Source organism: Myotis lucifugus, unplaced genomic scaffold (genome assembly GCF_000147115.1).
Source record: "Myotis lucifugus unplaced genomic scaffold, Myoluc2.0 scaffold_52, whole genome shotgun sequence".
Classification (NCBI taxonomy): domain Eukaryota; kingdom Metazoa; phylum Chordata; class Mammalia; order Chiroptera; family Vespertilionidae; genus Myotis; species Myotis lucifugus.
Window position 1 is genome coordinate 3,378,574 of NW_005871100.1, and position 20,775 is coordinate 3,399,348.

General features: G+C 39.7%; 1 long non-coding RNA gene across 1 annotated transcript; it reads right to left on the reverse strand.

The window, feature by feature from the left end:
• Window positions 1–1,398: 1,398 nt before the first annotated feature.
• LOC111826053 lies at window positions 1,399–16,548 on the reverse strand. Its single transcript, XR_002829296.1, has 3 exons — window positions 16,491–16,548; window positions 4,866–4,987; window positions 1,399–1,894 (listed from the first exon to the last, which is right to left on the reverse strand). It is a non-coding gene; the product is annotated as an uncharacterized LOC111826053 (long non-coding RNA).
• Between the last annotated feature and the right edge of the window lie 4,227 nt (window positions 16,549–20,775).

A 20,775-nucleotide genomic window follows, 5' to 3' on the forward strand; every position in this document is an offset into this window, starting at 1 on the left:
ATTGACAATATAAGCTAAAAAGTAAAGGTGTCTAAATCACCAGCTTATTTACATTGATCATATCTTCTGAGTGATTTATAAATTTTCATTTTCATTATGAAGAGAGTAGTATATTTATGGGTTTTTTTAATTCAATGTATTTAAAGCAAAAACAAAAAGCAGTTTACCCATTTCTCCCACCTGACACTTATCATTAAAAATAATGAAATTTCCTTTTCAGAGCACTTTTAATACTCTCCACAACAGTCCCCACACCTTAGCCTCTAGTACAAGTACTGTCTTTGTCACACAGCTAAGGTCACATGTTGTTAACATTCCTTATTAAGGAAAAGCCTCTTTGTGTGTTTTCGATTTTCATTTCTGACACTTAATTAGAATTAATGAAGTTTCCACATTTACAGATTGCAAGAGCTGCCAGGTCTCCTGAAACTGCTTGAAAGAGCCATGAAATCTGTGATTTTCTCACAGGAGGCCAAGCGATATGAGACACATTAATTCTACATGTGTCGTTGACAATGCGTGTGCCTCCCTGTCTGTGCGGAAGGGGCTAAGAGAATCTAAGGTGAGCACTTTGGCTGCTTTCTACAGCATGATGGCATGAAGACAAATGTTTATAAATCCCTGGTACCCCTTGGTGGTATCACTGCATTGTCAAACAGTAAAGGAATGTTTAAATACGAATAAATTATGCTTTCCCTGAATGGAGTCTCCTCTCTGGTGTGTAATTACTGAATGTGTACTTGGGAGTTCCAAGCTTGAGTATTTCATTGCTGGAGATATGTAACCAACCTATCCTTTGAAGGAGATAATTTTGGATTGCTTTTTCAATATAAATGAATTTACTCTGGGATCTTTAGAGCTGTGGGTCCAACCTCCTCAGAACACATTACGCAGATTCACAAACAATTGACCAGACCACTGTCCATGGAAGCAATAAAACCAGGGTCTTGTCTTCATTCACCAAACCAGAGCTGTGCTGGACACAGCCCCTGAGTCTCTTTCCTTTACCCTATTTAATGTGACAACACTCCCGACTGTGAGTTCTGGACACTCTCACCAGAGTTTGATTTCCTATTCTTCCTTGATTCTGCTCCTGGTGTTTTCCACACCTCTTTGGGGGGTTAATAGCAGAGACAGCTACTGTGCCAAAAGGACTTAGAACGGCCCATTTCCCCAAAGGGCAGACCACAGGCAGAAGGATAAACAACACCAACAAAACCTAGGTTTCCTCTTCATGAAGCAACACATTTTGAAAATCATGAGTTTATTTGAAGATCTTAATTTTAGCACATTTCACTTCAGAGAAATAAACATACTTCTCTAAGATCCTAAGAACACTCATATTGCAAGCATTATACAGAGCACCTATGTACATGATATCAAAGGCCTTTATTATCTGAACTACACTCATAATGGAATGTTATATAATTACTGGGATGATATCTAAAAAGAGAATAAAATTTTAATATGAGACACGGTTGAATATCCTAAATTTGTGTCACCAATGCTAAAAAAGCATTTTCATAATGTTTGTTTACCATTTGTTTTGAAGGAGATTTTTCTGCCTGCCAAATAGGCCCATAGTTGGGTTCCCACATCTTGTTAAGGATGACTGATGTGGACTCTGGTTCTTACAGCATATAAAGTTTCATGGGAAAAAGCCTGGGATTCTGGGAAAGGCCACTCTCATGTAATAATGATGCCTTACTTCAATAGCTTCCATGAGAAAGGAAGCACACAAGAGATGCAGATAGCATGACCAATGACCAATTTCTGCATCATGTAAAGGTAGGCTTGGAGGAGACGTAGAAGAGCAGATGGACCGAGGAGGCGGAAATGAGATCACAGTGGCCTCTGGAGGAGGCCAGGGGTCCCTCCAGCGCTATCAATCTCCCTGTAAGAATAAAATGTCCAATTTCACATTCAGTATGGAATCATTTTCCACAGACACTTTGTCTGCAGGCCTTTCCCTCTGTCTACCAACTAATTCCTATAAAGAATTTTGAGCATGAAGGGCATTCAATACTCAAGAAATATCCGAGGACACGGGAAGCAAATCCATGGAAGATGGCTGAGGATTAAATAGTAGGTCATTTTTAAGATATTTAACATAGAAATATATGTTGTGCTTCTCTTGCCCTTACCTAAATGAGTTAATGCAATATATACTTATCATGAAATATTTGAGACATTCAAAACATATGAAGAACAATAAATACCCATGTACTTTTAATCCAGTCTAAAGAATAAGTTTTTCTCAATACAATTGAGATTGTATTTCCTTCCCTACAGGGATAACAATCTAAATTGAGTGTTTATCATCCTAAATATTTATTTAAAATTATATTTCATGCCAAATCTGTGGAGGTTATGAACATAGTCTTTCAATTCTAAAGCTCTAAGACCCTTTAAACATTGTGCTAAAAATATCACTCTTGTTACCCTAATAAGTTAATATTAAAATATTTTTAGCACAACATGAAGCTTTCTACAGTATATTATTTTAAATGAGTCAATTAATTGGTAGTAAATATCTCAAGCTAAATAATAAACTTAAGTAATCTGGGAACTCTGTGGATTAAATTTATAGTTTTTATTCTACCTTTTTTTAAACTTAAAAAAAAAAGAGCCATTCAAAAGTAGAAGGAATCCTTGATTGCCTGGAGCTTGGCCAAATTCCGTGGCATATATAAAGCAACTGATAGTAGCCAGAATGCAATACTTTAAAGGGACTAATAATAAGAGGTGTACTCTATGTTCTTTAAGGTGGATATAATTCCCAATGAACTTAGCCTTGTGCCCGACGCTCCCTGGTTATAATTAGAGGCATGTTTCAGAGTTGTATGAATGCTTGTTAACCAGCAGGGCACCATTTAATAAATCTCAATACTGTTATAGCCATCCAAGAGGTCTGTCTGCTAGACACCAAATACTTTAGCCGGAGTGGTAGATGCACTTAGAAAGGGCATTGTTTTAGGCTAGCTCCGTAAAACATGAATGGGTCAAATGAAGCAGTTTATTTTGCAAAGGGCCAGATCAATGATGCATTGTTGGGAATTGGCAGTGAAGATAACTGTAGTCCAGTGACTTGTTTTGTTAGTTTTCAGTTCCTTGAACAAAGACCTTGTATTATCCATTCAAGTTCATAATGTTGTGTCTGAAACTGATATTTTAGGAACTCTGAAAGTTGACAATTTAATCACAACTCATTTGATGCCAAAACCATATACTGGTCTGAACACATATAGGGACAGGTTATCATTAGACCTGATATTAGACTACTTAATGTCTTTATTTAAACCACTTATTTATATGTTTCACTGCAGAAATATAAATGTATTTGATTAGAAGGTTTTGCTCCAGACCCCCTGGAGGTGCTACATAATATGTAGAATTACCAAATTTAAAATCCCCAAACTTCTGAATTCTGGAACACAGTTGGCCCTACAGGTTTCAAATTAGGGATTGTCGAACTCTCATGGCTACCACTGATTTAAGAGCTACCATGGCTGTTAGCCCTCACACTATTTCATTTTACTCTCACATTGACCCTATAATTGAGAAAAGCACATTTCTGTGCCTTTGTTTTTGCAGTAATGCACATAATTGAATGTTGAACAAAATTGTTCCTGTTGCCTGATTGCTGGGCAAACCCTAAAGTTGAGAACATTAGATGCAAAAGCCGATATCTGTACTTTCCACCTTCAGTTCTGAAGAAAGCCTTCAGATATGTGCCCTCAGAATTTGCTAAAAGCAAAGCTAGATTTGCTACTCCAACTATCATCCTTGTCACCAGCAGCTTATACACAAAAAACCAAGAATTCAAAATCATGTATCAGGATTGTGAGCTCCCTTACTCCACCAGGCTTTTTCCTGCTTCTTCCTGTCCCATCCCCCACAGGCCGCATGAGGAGAACAGTGAAAGAACCACTGTCAATTCATAAATTTGGGAAGTGCCTGCAAGAAGAGAGCCATTTTCCGGCTGACGTTAGGATTATGCCCTGGAATTGTTCATCTACTCTATGTGCCTATTTAAGCAGAAGAAAAAGGAACTGGGAGGTGATGATAAGGAGGAGAGGGGACAGTAGAGGAGCAGCCTGCTTCTTTGCTCACGCAGAACAGTGGATGTTCTCAGAGATGGCACTGTTTTTGGCTTAGCTGGTAAAACATGAGTGCGTCAATTACAACGCAATTGTTTTATCAATGAGTCAGATTTCCAACAGGCATGGCAAGGATGTGGAAGTTTCTCTGGCCAAGTGTACAATGAAAAAGATTGTACAAGCAAGTTGGTGCTATCTTGAGGGTACCCCACCCAAGAAGACTACCTGTAGGGCAAGAGGACCCCAACAAGGGGGAGAGAAGAAGGAACTGATGGACTTTAAAAGACACCAGGCTCATGTATCCCAAAAAGGAGAAACAGTGATGAGCTCCTCTAGAGACCTCCCCAAAAGATCCCTCCATATGATCCACAGGATGCCCGTTTCACCTAGAGCATCTGCAGTCAAGAGACGACAGCTACACAAGTGGAAAGGCACCTGCCCCCTTTCCCTGCCCTCCCTTTTGCCACAATACACACAGGAGAAAAGGACCCAGGAGTGTTTGTGCACAGCGTCTCCCTTTTAGGCTTCTCTCACTTTGTATCAACTGTTACCCCATGCCAACCGCCACCCTGTTCCATCCTTCCCTCCACCCCTGACAGAGAAAGTGTTGTTCTCACTCTTTGGCTCAAGCATAAACAAAAGAACATTGTTTCTCTCAGTACAGCAGAAGCAGACTGGAATTTTCCAAAGAAACTTGACTGAAGACAAAGGAACATAAGCAAGGAAAACACAAAGTTCATACCCATAGACAAGCTAAACAATTACCTGTATAGGTTTCCCTGAGAGCCCTATCCAGAAACACTCTATTTCAGATCATCCACGACCCTTCTCTCCACACCTTTCTTTGCCTCCGTGCCTTCTTTGAGAAGGGCTTGAGAGACGTCAGCCTGAACAATAGGTGATACATACATGGATTAAGAAATACAATACATTCTTAGCTTTTGAGTCAGACAAACCTGAGTGACTTTATGAGAATTCCTTCACCTCTGGGAGCCTCTCTCATGTACATAGCACCTACTTGGTAGAGTTGTGAAGTGCTCACATAAATGCATGCATCTTGTAAGTACTCAAAAAATGTTTATTATCATTATTTCGTGCAGGAAGACAACACCCTGTGGTTTCAGAAGACAACCACCAGGCTTGTCCTCCTTCTTCTCCCTGTATTTATGTCTCCATCTCCCCAATCTTTCTCACATTCCCCCTACCTGCGTGGGTAGGTAACGCTTATTTCCTCATACCTGGATGTATCTAGCAGGTTTCCCTATTACTTTGAAAAAACGGTATCATAAGTTTATTGGAATAAACCATATCAAACTCATCAATCCACTCATAGGTGAGGCTTAGCTTCTTTGCCTAAAGTTCTAGCCTGGCACCTGGACCATGGGACCCTCATAACACAACACATTGGTACATCCCAGGACTAGTTGAACATTTCTGTCTGTTTCATCTCTGAAGGACACCTTTATTTCCAAAACCCAGGGGGTGGACCTGGTCAAGATCAGCCACTCATCACACTTTCCCCAACTCATACGGCTTCTGTTGGAGCAGGTAAAGTGCACCCTATTCCTCCCCATCCAGGAGTCAGACAGACCAGCCTCAGACCTTGGCTCAATACTAAATTACTAACAATGAGTGCTTCATCTTTCTAAGCTTCAGCTCACTCTTTGTGGAATGGTGATTAGGATAGCTCCCTCACGGTCTTTGAAGATTAAATGAGAGAATGTCAAGCACTTAAGGCAGAGATTGGCTCTCAGTATCAGAGGCATAATAAACGGTGGCTGTGATCATCACTACATGCTTATCGTATCACAATCACTTTACATGAGCAATTAAATGGGCAATTTATATCAAAAGATTTAAGAAAGGACTTTCTTCATAGTTTCTCAACCACATAGAATCTAGTTAGTGAACCAGTGGTTTTTAACCTTGAGGTTCCTAAGAGTCACCCATTTACCTCTGAACCCTGATAAATGTCCTGTTCACCTTAAATAGAAGTACAAATTGCACATTTATGGACTTGGGTACTATTGGTTTCCTAATTATAGTTCCTCTTTATTGCCAATTCCAATCACATGATGAAACAAGTTTTCCAGCATTTATTGTTCTTGGAAGCCTGGTTACTAGCTGGAGCCCGGTCCCCCAATTTGCCCTTCTTTTCTTTCCAAAGTCCCTCCTGCAAAATGTAGCCATTTCTGCCACATCGTAGGAACTAAAATGTTTTTTAAAATAGGTGAACCCACCTGCAGAGGATGGCTAAATGCCCCTCGTGTTGCCATCTTGTCTGAGCAATTAGTGGTTCATGGATAGCAGACATGGCATGTTTTTGTTTTTTTTTAATATACTAGTAAGCCCTGACTGGTTTGGCTCAGTGGATAGAGCGTCAGCCTATGGACTGAAGGGTCCTGGGTTCGATTCCAGTCAAGGGCACGTACCTTGGTTGCTGGCACATCCCCAGTAGGGGGTGTGCAGGAGGCAGCTGATCGATGTTTCTAATTCTCTATCCCTCTCCCTTCCTCTCTGTAAAAAATCAATAAAATATATTTAAAAAAAATATACTAGTAAAAGAAAAACAAAAAAAATAATAAAAGAAAGAAAAAATAGCCGAAACCGGTTTGGCTCCCTCCTGCAAAATGCAGCCATTTCTGCCACATCGTAGGAACTAAAATGTTTTTTAAAATAGGTGAACCCACCTGCAGAGGATGGCTAAATGCCCCTCGTGTTGCCATCTTGTCTGAGCAATTAGTGGTTCATGGATAGCAGACATGGCATGTGTTTTTTGTTTTTGTTTTTTTTTAATATACTAGTAAAAGAAAAACAAAAAAATAATAAAAGAAAGAAAAAAATATATACTAGTGAGAGGTACACTGAGCTTCTGAGTCAGAGACACCTGGATTGGAAGGTTCTGTGTGACCCTGGGAAGGTTAAGTAATCCCTCTGAGCCTCTCTAAAGATGGAGATGATGACAGCACTTATCTCCTTGCTTGTTGGGGAAGATTAAATAAGTTAACCAATGAGAAGTGTGAAGCTTTTAAGAAACAGCCTCCTAGATGTTGACCTCACATCTGTCCTTGGGGTTTCCCAACCCTTCCCTTTCTATTTTTGTTCACTATTTAGTTCTTATCAGAGATCTGCCCTAGCTACATTATTTCTGGAGAATCATGTTTATTTCTGGGCATTTAAAGAGAACTTTGACCAGGATTATAAAGGTCAGAAAACTGGCATGTGAACTTTTTGACATTAGGTAAGAACTAAGGAAATATGAGTAAAGTGTGGACTTTACTGGTTCATTAGCTATAACAAATCTACCATAATAATGTTAACTACAGGAAAAACTAGGTGTGTGGTGAATGGCAACTCTGTAATTTTACTGCAACTTTCCTTAGGAATCTAATGCTATTCTAAAATGAAAAAAGGTTATTAACTGTTTAAAAATATCTATCAATATCCAAACTATAGAAAATAAAAAATTATATGTATGTTTATAATTTATTTCTGTGTATATAATAAGAAACTATCAGAATGAAAATGGAAAGAAAATTTTTAAATAAATTTTAGCCAGAAATAAGGAACACTGGTGAGATGATAAAATTGGGCACTTCCTTCAAAAATTTGCCGGTCTCTTTTGTGTGGAAGATAAGATATACGCTGTATAGTGCCTGAGGCAGAAATAACCAGCAGAAATTACAGGTGATCCAGTTTCGCCCCTGGTGATATTAAAACTGTCCACACACAAATGGAAACATTCTCAAGTAGTATAGGACCCCTTTCAAAGTAGTTCATGGAAAGGGCACATGACCACTCATCAAGGGGATGTTGCAATGAGTGGATAAAAGCCATTCTTGATAAAATTGTATGTATTTTATGATCGCCTCTTTCTCTTATGTCCATCTGTTCTATCTTGTTCTTTTATCCTTTGTCCTTTATCCTTTGAATACATTAAGTTTTGGATATGGAAAGGACTCCAGAGACCATTTAGTTCTTATCTGGTGTATGGGTTTTTAATAGACTTCTTGGCCTCTGGTATTACATGCAAGCACATCACTAGGAATCTCACTTGTTCAACTTATTCTTTGTTCTTTCTTACACTGGCTCAACATCCTCATCTCAGGCTTTCCCTGCTTTGACAACCTGTTTGGACACACTTCTCTGGCTCTGACATCAGAGCGCTCACAGATTTGTTCTTGCTCTCCTGCCACACACTGAAGCCCTGGATGGTCCCACTGCCAATAAAGTCCCAGGGACCTGCTAGGCAACGAGGAACAGAAAAACATCTATCACTGCCTGGCCTTAGAGCTGACATCCAATCTCAGTAATTATTTTCACGCAACACTTATAATCAGGCTATGGCCTTTTGTGCCCTGTACATGTGCACAAATGGATCCTGAGAAATGAAACAGAAATGCAGCTTGAAAAATGCATCCTGCCTCACAAAACAGAACAACTGCACTGAAGCACAACGTGCCACACACACTATTAAAGATCAAAGTGATTGAACCCTAGCTCCTTCTGATGCACATCTTCCAAGTAAGACCTCAGATAAACTAATAACTAACCCTGCAGACTCCTATGTTCTATAGAAAGGACAAATGGCTCTTCCAGTTCACCTCATTTACAAATGCTGACCAACTTCTGCCCAGACCATACTTACTATCACCAAAGACCATCTGATGATTAACTGCAGCCTCTGAGTGACCTTCCCTGACTCCTCCTTTTAGAGATGCCACAATAGTTGTGCTCTGCCTTCCTCAATATGTACACACCCAGCTTTGGACCATCAATAGGTTCCCCTGGCAGTCTTTGATTAGGGAGTTTAATAATTCTGCCCATTATCTTCTGTGCATCTAGCACTCATCTACTTTGCTTTAAGAATCCACTTAAACCAATGGACACAGACACCAGGGGGGGTGAGGGCATGAGTGGGGGGGGCATGGGGAGATAAGGACACATATGTAATACCTTAATCAATAAAGAAAAAAGAGGGAATTCTGGAACTGGGGGGGGGGGAAGAATCCACTTAAATGTCAAACAATTGCTCTGATTTCTTCTTCATCTTGGTCCTCAGCATCATTCATTACCCCATTCTCTGTGTTTCCCAGGGACTTGGCTCAGATTTCCATTAGCTTTTCTCTTACTTTATCTTCATTCTTTAATTTATGTCTGCCCATTCTCTCCGCCTTTCCTTAAGGACAAGATCACTTTCATGCATCTTTGCATGTCCAGTGTTTGCCCTGGTCCTGGGCATAGCATAACAAAACTCTGAACAGAGCCTTAAGAGCTACGTGGGTCAATTATTTGTCTTGGCCATTATCTATATATGAGGGAAGCCTCATGTGGAACAAATCTCTATCATGTCCATTTCTTTGTGGTAAGAAGAGTCTATATATCATCTACTGGGTGACCAAGGTCACAATTAGTGATATGAGATTACAGGGACCCAGTTGATGGGTATGTCTAATACTGTTAGCAATTCTATTTTGCAAAGAAGAAAAACCACATTAAACATCTTCATTTAAAAAATTATTTTATTAAAATAATGAATATACTATATATTGTAGATAAAGCTAAAGTCCTTTTAGAACATTAGCTCAATCCTGTTCCCAGACCTACTTCTCCAGAGGTATTCACTGTTATCAATTAAGCATGCATCCTTTCAGATTATACCCATGCATTTACATACATAGGAAAAATATAGTAATGTTTTGTGTATGTGTTTAATATAAATTTAATCATCAGCATATATCTTTAGACATTCATAAACATGAAGTTTTGCATAGGAGAAACCAATGGTAAAAAATATATAAAAGACATTTATTTAATTGTCTCTGTTACTTAACCTACATCTCAGTAAAAATGTTAAGAATTGAACACACTCAGAGTATGTGTGTATTTCTCTTATGATATGTAAATACTTACATTAATAAATTAATTGCATTAACCTTATATTCCCCAAAGATTATACCCAACATAGCTCAAGGGAGTGTTATGAAGAGTACTGGCATGATTCATAAAACGATTTCAGCTGTTTAGAATGCAAAAGCTAAAAATAAAGCAGTAAGCTTTAAGTGATCAAAAGCATCTAAATACAGAAAAGCTATATATTGTCTTTAGTGGAAAATTAATTCTTACTTTATGATCAAAAGGCCTGCATATAGTCATAAAGTAGTTATTCAGGAATAATAAATGGACATATCACTTCTTTCTCAGTTACCTAGTGTGCCTGTGTAAATTGGTCATCATTACATGTAGAATTTTATATTTTCCTAGAAGCCCAGTGCACGAAATTGCGCAGCCCCGCCCACCCATGCTCGCCAGTCTTTGGTCGTCATGGCATTAGGGCCACAGGGTTTTTATAATATAGACTAGAGGCCCGGTGCACAAAAATTTGTGCACTGGGGGGGGGGGGGGGGCTCAGCCCGGCCTGTGCCCTCTCGCATCTGGGACCCCTCAGGGGATGACCACCTGCTGGCTTAGGCCTGCTCCCTGGGGCATTGGGCCTAAGATGGCAATCAGACATCCCTCTGGCAGCCCGGCAGCCCTCGGGGGATGTCAACTTGCCAGCAGAGAGCAGGTCTAAACTGCAGTCGGACATCCTTAGTGCTGCTGAGGAGGCAGGAGAGGCTCCCACCACCACTGCTATACTGGCAGCCATCAGCCTGGCTTGTGGCTGAGCAGAGCTCCCCCCTGTGAGAGCACACTGACCACCAGGGGACAGCTCCTGCATTGAGCGTCTGCCCCCTGGTGGTCAGTGTGTGTCATAGTGACCAGTCATTCCCAGTCCTTCTGCTGTTAGGGTCAGTTTGCATATTACCCTTTTACTATATAGGATAGAGGCCTGGTGCATGGGTGGGGGCCAGCTGGTTTGCCCTGAAGGGTGTCCTGGATCAGGGTGGGGGTCCCGCTTGGGTGCTTGGCCAGCCTGGATGAGGGGATGAGGGCTGTTTGCAGCTGGTCACACCCCCTTCAGGGTGGGGGTCCCCACTGGGATGCCTGGCCAGTCTGGGTGAGGGGCTGAGGGCCGTTTTCAGGCTGGCGGGCAACTGAAGCTCCCAACCTCTCCTTTTTTTCTTTTTTTTCTTTTATTCTGGGATTTATTTACCTTCTATGGCTGTCACTGGAGCTGAGAGCCAGCTTTAGCTCTGAGGCTTGGCTCTAGCTCTGAGACCTCGGCTGCTGAAAGCAGGTATCTGGGTTTGTTTGGCTTCTATAATTGAAACACTGTTGCAACTCCAGCTCTGAGGCCCGGCTGGCTGAAAGCAGGTTTCTGGGGTTTGTTTAGCTTCTATAATTGCAACATTGTTTCTTAGAGTGCAGCTCAGAGGCCGGCAGCGGCTGGCAGGGAACGCTGGCTTCCTCCTTCACTGGAGCAAGCAAGCCTCCTGTTCACTTCAGCTGCCTGGCTGCCGGCTGCCATCTTGGTTGGCAGTTAATTTGCATAGCGCTCTGATTAGCCAATGGGAAGTGTGTCGGAGGTATGGTTAATTACCATGTTTGTCTATTATTAGATAGGATAATAGAAAAATCACATCCAGTTCAATAGTTATATTTCAGCACCAACTTGACGTTTTCCCAACCAAATACTAAGAATGCACTTTGAGATATATGATGAAAAAGTATCAAGGAATGATGAATAAATGTATTCACAGTTGGAAAGTGTTTGTGGTTGTGCTGTATTTGCTAATAAGTTGTATTTTAAAATCTGCAAAAAGTTTTTAGAAATGCAATTAATTTTCACATTAATAAGCATTCCAGGAAATCACCAGCTCAGTATTGAAAAGTAATATGAATAAAACATATAGTCAATATTACATTTTTATTTATATAGTCCCTACCTTATGTATGATGGTATTTTCTGTCCTAAAATAGCTGGAGTAGGCAAGGTATATTTATACACAGCTAAGAGTTCATTCCCCAACCCCCCACTTGCCCTTCATAACAGAAGCTCACTGTAACCAGTATTCTTGTTATTGAGTCATCATCTTGTGATATCAAATACATGATATTTTAATGACATGTGTTAATAGGGTAATTTTTCCCAACAGAGAAACTAGGCTCAAAGAGGCTACAATAAAGTTAATCCCTGGGTTTTCTGTTAGAGAATGTATTATTCAGGCTTCTCTAGAAAAACAGAACCAATAGAAAAGACACACACACACACACACACACACACACACGTATGAGAGAGCAAGAGCGAGAGAGAGAGAGAGAGAGAGAGAGAGAGAGAGAGATTTTAAAGAATTGGGTTAAGCAATTTTGAAGTCTGACAAATCCAAAATTTTTAGTTCAAGTCCAAAGATCATCAGGCTGGATGCCCTGGAAAGAACCAACATTGCAGTTGAAGTCCAAAGGCCTCTAGCTGCCAGAATTCCCTCTTGCTTAAGAGAAGTCAGTTTTTTGTTCTGTTTAGGCTTCAACTGATTGGATGAGGCCATCCTTATGGAGGGCAGTCTCTTTACGAAAAATCCACTTATGTAAATGTTAATCTCATCCAGAAACACCCTCACAGAAAGAGCTAGAATAATGTTTGACCATATATCTGAGCACCATGGCCCAGCCAAGTTGACACAGAAAATTAACCATCACAGAGAATTTGACCACTATGGCAGAAAGGCTCTGGGCCTCCCAGAAAGAACGCAGCCCATGGAGACCACTCTCAGACCTGTGAGAATCAAATAGCTTTTGCTTTCAACATGAAGTTGTCCTGGGAGTCTCTTCTAGGTACAGCTCCTGCCCTGGATCTCCTCTTTTAAAATCACCTTTCAGCCCAGCCAGCATGGTTCAGTGGTTGAGCATTAGAGGTCAGGGTTCAATTCCCAGTCAGAGCACATGCCCAGGTTGTGGGCTCAATCCCCAGTGGGGTGTGTGTAGAAGGCAGCCAATCTATGATTTTCTCTCATCATTGATGTTTCATCTCTCTCTCCATTTCCCTTCCTCTCTGAAATCAATAAAAATATATTTTTTAATAATCACCTTTCAGTAGATAATTTAAAAACTCCTCTTATTATCTCAGCTAATCTTTACAGTAACCTTGCTAAGCACATTTTTTCCCCTCCCCATTTATTCAAGAGAAAATTAGGTCTCAGAGAGTAGCTTGCCTGAGGCCCTATAGCTAATAAGTAGCAGAGGTAGTATCAAATCCAGGTTTTAATCAGACTACAAACTTCATGCTCATGCTCCCTAGAGGAACACTGTCCTTGCTTCAACTTCATTTTCATTGTCATGTGGAGGTCTGTGCACACTGCTGGTTGCCTACCCAATATCCATTCTTATCTTCTTTCTTAGTAACAGAATTATCTTTTTTTCCCCCAGGCAACAGTGTGCTCAGCTAAAAGAGGACAATTCTCCAGCCATCAGAATAAGTTCTGGTCCAACCACTCCCTTCCTGTTTCCTGTCTGGAATGTGGGCCTGATGGTTTAAGTAGGAACAAGGGTGCTCTGATCTTTTTTTTCATATATTTTTATAGATTTCAGAGAAGGGAGAGGGAGAGAGAGAGATAGAAACATCAATGATGAGAGAGAATCATTGATCGGCTGCCTGCAAGCCCCACACTGGGGACTGAGCCCACAACCCGGCATGTGCCCTGACCGGGAATCGAACCATGACCTCCTAGTTCATAGGTCAACGCTCAACCACTGAGCCACACCGGCCAGGCAAGTTTGATCTTTGACTGTAGTCACTAGCAAATGGAACACACTAGGAGAATATAGGGCATAAGCCTAGTATATGTTTTAAATAAACTTTTTAATTTTAAAATAACTTTTGAGTTACAGTGAAGGGGAGCAGACTTTGCCAGCCCAAAATATGCCACTTTGGGATATTCATTATTTTAGGCTGGTTAATTTTAACAAACAGCAGGGATGGGAGATAGTCTGAAAAACAAGTTACCCTTTGTAAAGATCTTTTCCATTTGTAAGGAAAACTATTTATTTCCATTGTATAGTTTCCCTCTCTGTGCCAGGCTTGCCTTCATTATCAAGGAGAAGACAGGGACTTAAATCTGAGTAACAATCTTACCCTTGTCTGCTGTGCTTTCCCTGGTAATCTCCCATAACGTCTTTTGTCTTTAGCTGGAGGTGGTATTTCTGGTGGTGGCTTCTGCCATTTTGGCAAGCTACTCAGTGTTCCTGGGTCTCTCTTATGTATATTCAAGAGGCATGCATGTTATTAAACTTTAATGTTTTTCTCCTTCTAATTTTTTTCATATTAATTTGATTATAAGTCCTGCCAGAGAACTCAAAGGTTAGAGGATAATTTTTTCTCCCCAACAGAAGAAGGGAGAGACTATCAGACAAGGTAATTTAGTCAGGATTTGATATTTGAGCTCCAAATTAATTTAGTGATAGCCTCAGGATAGATAGATCTGACTCTGAAGCCAATTTCCTAACAAATGTAATATCCTTTCCATATTTTATTCTCCTGCCTAAACAAATAATTGTTATGTTTATGGGAGACAGTAGGTTTTTGCCAATTTTTCTGAGAATAGATGCAAAAGATTCCTTTTGCCAATGTTCCTGAGATGAACTCAAAACCTCAAGTTTAAATACTTACAATTTTTATTATAGTTTGTGATTACATGAGAATGAGTTGCATAAACAAAAAAAAATGGAAGTCAATTTTGTTTTTCTTTTTGAGTTCTTATCACTACTTTTGGCTCTTAGTAGTGAGGAGTCTTTTCATATTTTACATTCCACAAACGATGCTATCCACAATGATTTTTAAATGTCTATTTTTCCGAGAAACACATTTTTATGTCCACAGGCATTCTGTCTTATGTTTATAGAAGTATCAAGGACAAAGATTGCATTAGTGTTGGGATGGTTGAATTTTGTCACAAAGGATAAATTGTTTAACAAGCCATTGTTCTATTTAGATTTGACTTAAATCTCAACAAATGACATGTATACCTGTTACTGACAATGTTGCTCTCAGTTCTTGAGTTCGGCAAAAAAAAAAATCAGAGCCAAGGGCTCTAGTGCACGAGAGGGAGTTTACTTAACGTGTGAAGCTTAAGTACACTAGAAGAGAAGATTCAAGTGGGCTGCTCGGAGAGTTGCCTTGGTGCTTTAAAAAGAAAGTCACAGCCCTGGCCTGGCCAGGTGGCTCAGCTGGCTAGAGCATAATTTCATACACCAAAAGGTTGCCAGTTTTATTCCTGGTCAGGGCACATACCCATGTTGCAGGTTTCATCCCCAGTTAGGTTGGGGTGCATACAGGAGGCAATCAATCCATGTTGCTCATATTGATGTTCCTCTCTCTCTCAAAAATCAATAAAAATATATCCTCTGGTGAGGTTTAAAAAAAAAGAAGAAGAAGAAAGAAAGAAAGTCACACACAGAAGCAGAAGAAGTGAATCATCTGGGCTGTGTGGACTCAGGAAACAAGTTACAGAGACAAAAGAAGGGTCCTTGGAGACTGGTTCAGGGGTTAGCCCAGCACGAGCCGCTGCTGCCCACTGCCCTCTTGGTTGCAAGTCTCATAGGGACCCTTAGAGTTTAGGAGAAAGAAAGCAAAGATACACACCTGAAAAAAGAAGGCTAGGGAGTGCTCTAGAGAGTGTGCGCTGGGTCCTTGGTCTTAAGAGTTATATTTTCTAAAGGCAGGAATTTTAGGGGCGTTTTCCGGGGAGAATCTCAATAGAATATTCATCAGCTTTGCAGGTGTGTCTTTAAATACTCGTGGTCTCTACTGATTGGTTGGTGCTAAGGTAGGGGAGTCATTAATTATTGCATCTGGTCCTGATGTCGGCCTTGGTGTCACTTTGTCTGGTTTTGCTGCTTTTCTGAGCCTGGAGCTAAAACACAACTAAGGCCTAGATCAGAGGTTCTCAACCTTCCTAATGCCGCGACCCTTTAATACAGTTCCTCATGTTATGGTGACCCCCAACCATAAAATTATTTTCGTTGCTACTTCATAACTGTAGTTTTGCTACTGTTATGAATCGTAATGTAAATATCTGATATGCAGGATGTATTTTCATTGTTACAAATTGAACATAATTAAAGCATAGTGATGAATCACAAAAAAATATGTAATTATATATTCAATATGTGTTTTCCAATGGTCTTAGGCAACCCCTGTGAAAGGGCTGTTCGACCCCCAAAGGGGTTGCGACCCACAGGTTGAGAACCGCTGGCCTAGATGTTATCTCTAGTTTGACCAAAACTCTGTGTCTGTTGTCAATAGACCTGAGGCTTTGTTCCTAAGATGATTTGATGCTGATCAGAACCTCACTGTCTTCAGGGCTTAATGCTTAAGGGAGTGGATGTGCAAGGGAGAAGGAGGCAGGTGAGTCTGGGTGCTGGATGAGGCCAGTTTAAATCAGCTGTCTGTCTCAGTTTCCCCATTCTACTTGCCAAGGAATTTCCCTAGCTTCTTACTATCATGCCTCATACCTTTGGTTGAGGACTGCTTTTCCATAGCAACAAAGAAACTGGATCGAGAAATAACCAGGTAGGTACCATGAACTGCCTGAAAGTCATCTTGAATCATCAGTCTGTTCATGTGGGCAAACTATATTGATTTTAAGAGTAAATATTAGTTAAGATGTTTTTGGATGGAAGTAAAATATAAATAAAATTTTCAAGTGAAAAATAACTTACTTTTATCACAGAACAAAAGTCAGAAAGCTCTAAGCTGGTGTTAGGGAGGAAAAATGATCCTCTGCCTTTCAAGTTCTGGCAGTGTGGGAATCACCCTTACGAATGGAGATTTCCCTTATAAATGTGAATGTCCTTTAAAAGGATTACTTGTACTTAGTTTTCAGAGCTTCGCCCATGTCTGCCGTTTGTTAAAATTGATCAGCTCAAAATAATCAATATTGCAAAGAGGCTTACTTTGGGGTGGCAAACTCTGTTTCCCTTCACTGTTTTTTCTGCAGTTTCTTGATCTTGTTTTTTAATTGATTATGAGAGAGAGAGAGAGAGAGAGAGAGAGAGAGATTGATTGGTGAGAGAGACAAATATTGATTTGTTATTCACTTATTTATGCACTCATTGGTTGATTCTTGTATGTGCCCTGACCAGGGATCGAACCCACAACCTTGGCATATCCACACTAACCAACTGAGCTACCCGGCCAGCACTGCAATTTCTTGATCTTGACCTTCATTGTCCCAACATGGCCTCCTGGGTTCTGAGCATCACATCTTCACACAATCACATTAAAAACAGAAAGGCGGCAGGTGGGGAGTGAGGACAAACCTTTCTTTCTTTTCTTCTTTCTCATAAATTCCAAGCAGACTTTCCTTTACATCACTGGCCAGAATTAAGGTCACCAGGGAGGCTGAGAATGCGAGTACTTGGCATTTTTTGTCTCTGCTGTGGGAGACAGCCACACCAGCAAGGAAGCCGGGAAAGTTGGTATGACCTTGGGAAGACAGCCAACAGTGTCTGCCACAGGGGCCTTGTAGCTATGGTCACCGCATGTGCCTTGCCTATTTCTTATGCTCAATGAGCTAAAATGTGGAATGTGCAATGTCACATGAAGTAGGAGGAAGAGGAGTGGGAAACACGTGGCTGGTATAGAAAGGCCATCTGATGAATGAGTCACCTGCAAGAGTCAGAAAAGTTGTAAACTATCCTTAACTCACAAAACTATTCAAGTCAGAAAGACATGACTGCCAGGTTAATAAGCCGAATACTGAATACTAAATAGAGTGCCCTCAGAAAAGCTCACTGGATCTTTTCCCACTCTCTGAAGCCTCACACACTTGGAAAATGATCTTGCTGTTGAGGTTTCCCTCTTAATGGTTTGACTGGAAGTTTACTTATATTTGTTTGTTCAGATTGTTATTCATGAGTTCTCTTGCATTGCCCCGGGATCAGGGTCCAGTAGTTAGGAATTCACAGAAATCTAGAAACCAATGGAGAAAGGATTGTTTACTCTGCTTATTAAAGACAATATAATCTCTCATTTCCATTTATGAATAAGGACACCTCCCTTATAGAATTCAAAGAATAATGCCATGCCAGATTTTCATTTCATTCAGTAGAATCGCATCTCCCCAGCAGCCTATTTCAGAACTATTCTCAGTATTTCCATTAGGTCCTAATGATTAGGACAAAAGAGTTAATGCATAGCAAAGCAGGGGGCGGGGGTGGGGGTGGGGGGGGGTTGACTGGTCACTGTATATTGTAAAGTGGAAACAAACATCTTTTGTTTTGTTGCTGTTTTTTAATAAAAACATGATAATCAACATCCTAACCAAATGTAAAAGGTGGGCATTTGAATATTTTTAATTAGAAGGACTAATGCATACTGCCACATTTAGTCAAATCTAGAGTTCCCGGTGCAGGATTAAATCATAAATGTGGGCATTATTGCCTTTTACAATACTCCATTGATAGAACACCAACTTTAAAGCCAATTAAAGGTTGGCAATCTTCCTACCATTGGCAAAGTAACACTTGTTAACAGTTCCCCTTGTGACACGTTTCAGCATAATCACTGATTTCTGGAAACCTTATTTAGCACTTACGGATATTTTGAAATCTCTAATGAATTTCTTTTTATAGACATTTTAACGTTTTACTTTAATTTTTTAAAGGTGTTCAGGTAGTTTAATTTTATACACTCAGATGGTGCGTGTATGCAGATATTTATATGTGAAGGACAAAATGTTAGAGTATGTAGAACTATACTCTATAAATAATAGTTTGCTCGTAATACTCAGATTTTAATGGTTCCATTTCTGAAATCTAATTGTACCCAAATTCATTCAGAAAAACCTCATACTAGAATCCAAATATGCAGACAACTGTTCTTTCTGTTTAATAAATTACAAGTTCTTGTCACTTAAGAATTGGTTAAAAATAGTTAGAATAAGTAAATTCTTTCCTGGTTATTTACTTCAAATAAAAGTGTTTTGGAGGCTAGTAAACTCTTTTTTACATTTCATATGGAAATAATTTGATAAGCTTGGCAAAGATGTGACCAATGAGCTAAGAACATTCAAGTTATTTTAGTCTTGAGTTACTAACACTGAACAGAGAACTAGTTTTCATCAAGTAAAGAACAGCTTGATTATATGCTAGGCAAATGTTAATGCAAAAGTAAACAATAGTTAGTTTTCACTTAGGTTTTATGTTCTGGCATATTTCAAATAGATAATATTAATTCAAGATGACACGATGCATCTGTATACTCAATACTAGAAACTTGATAACATTAAAATCAAATTATAGAAGGCATCCTGATATTCAATATTAGCAATAGATAATATTAATATAAGATGATACAGTGCATCCTGATATTGACAGATGATTTGGGTATATACTTTGACGTGTTTATTTTCAGCCATCCACTCAGTGTTCATGTCAGGACAAATATCAGTATGTTTAATTGCCCTCTTTAAAAAGAAAAACAACAGTCGTTATTATTGCAACTGTAATTAAGTATATAGTGTTTAATTTGATTTAGTTCATGGAAATTTTTTTCCAAAGAAATATGCTTTAGGAATAAGTTTTTAAAAACTTAAAGATGCAATTTTAAAGTTTGTAAATGACATATGTATATTTAAAAAATATATATGTATGTATATATATATATACACACACACTTTTATTGATTTCAGAGAGAAAGGGAGAGGGAGAGAGATATAGAAACATCAATGATGAGAAAGGATCACTGATCAGCTGCCTCCTGCACACCCCACACTGGGGATTGAGCCTGCAACCCGGGCATGTACCCTGACTGGGAATCAAACTGTGACCTCCTGGTTCATAGGTGGATGCTCAACCACTGAGCCATGCCGGCCGGGCTGTAAATTATATTGATAATGGTAAAAAGAAACAACCCACATATATAAAAATTAAGATTTGATTAGCCAGGCTGGGTGGCTCAGTTGGTTGGAACATCATCCCATACACCAAAAGGTTGCAGGTTTGATTCCTGTTGGGACACATATCTGAGTTTCAGATTCGATCATATAAGAGGCAACCAATTGATGTTTCTCTCTCACACATAGATGTTTCTCTCTCTCTCCCCCTTCCTTTTTCTCTAAAAATCAATAAAGACATATCCTCAGGTGAGGATTAAAGAAAAAAAAATTTGGTTAAATAAATTATATCTTTAGGTTGGCAAGGCAGAGACTATTAGTTGCCTATCTATATCAACTAACCTATATTTCTTAGTAACTTCCTAATTTCATTCAGGATGGCATGGGCATGTTGATGTAAGAACATCCAAATCTGTAGAGAATTTTTATAAGAGGTTATTTGAGCCAAACTGAGGACACACTGGGAAGCAAGATCTCAAATGTTCTGGAGAATGACAGTTTTGCATTTCTTTTATACATCTGGAATTAAGGCAGGAATGTAAGGAAAATTTACATGAAGGTGAAAAAAGCAAGGTGAGCAAATATCTATGATTGGATTTCTGGATAGTTACCAAGACTATGTGCTCCACTGAGGGTGCCTTTGCCTCTGAGGGGTCTGGAAAAGAGGATTACTCTGGCCTTTCAAAGATGTGTTAAACTAGAAGCACAAGAACAATGGACAGGGCTTGTTCAAGGCAAAGACTAACCTTTTATTTCAAAAGTTATAGGCCTGGGCGTGACTATCACCTGACCTACGCAGATAGGAATTTATGATCCGATCACCACCCTGTGAGGTTACTTTTGGTCACTGAACTTGTTGGATGTTTGGTTCACAGGCATGCAAACTATGCAGTTACACAAGA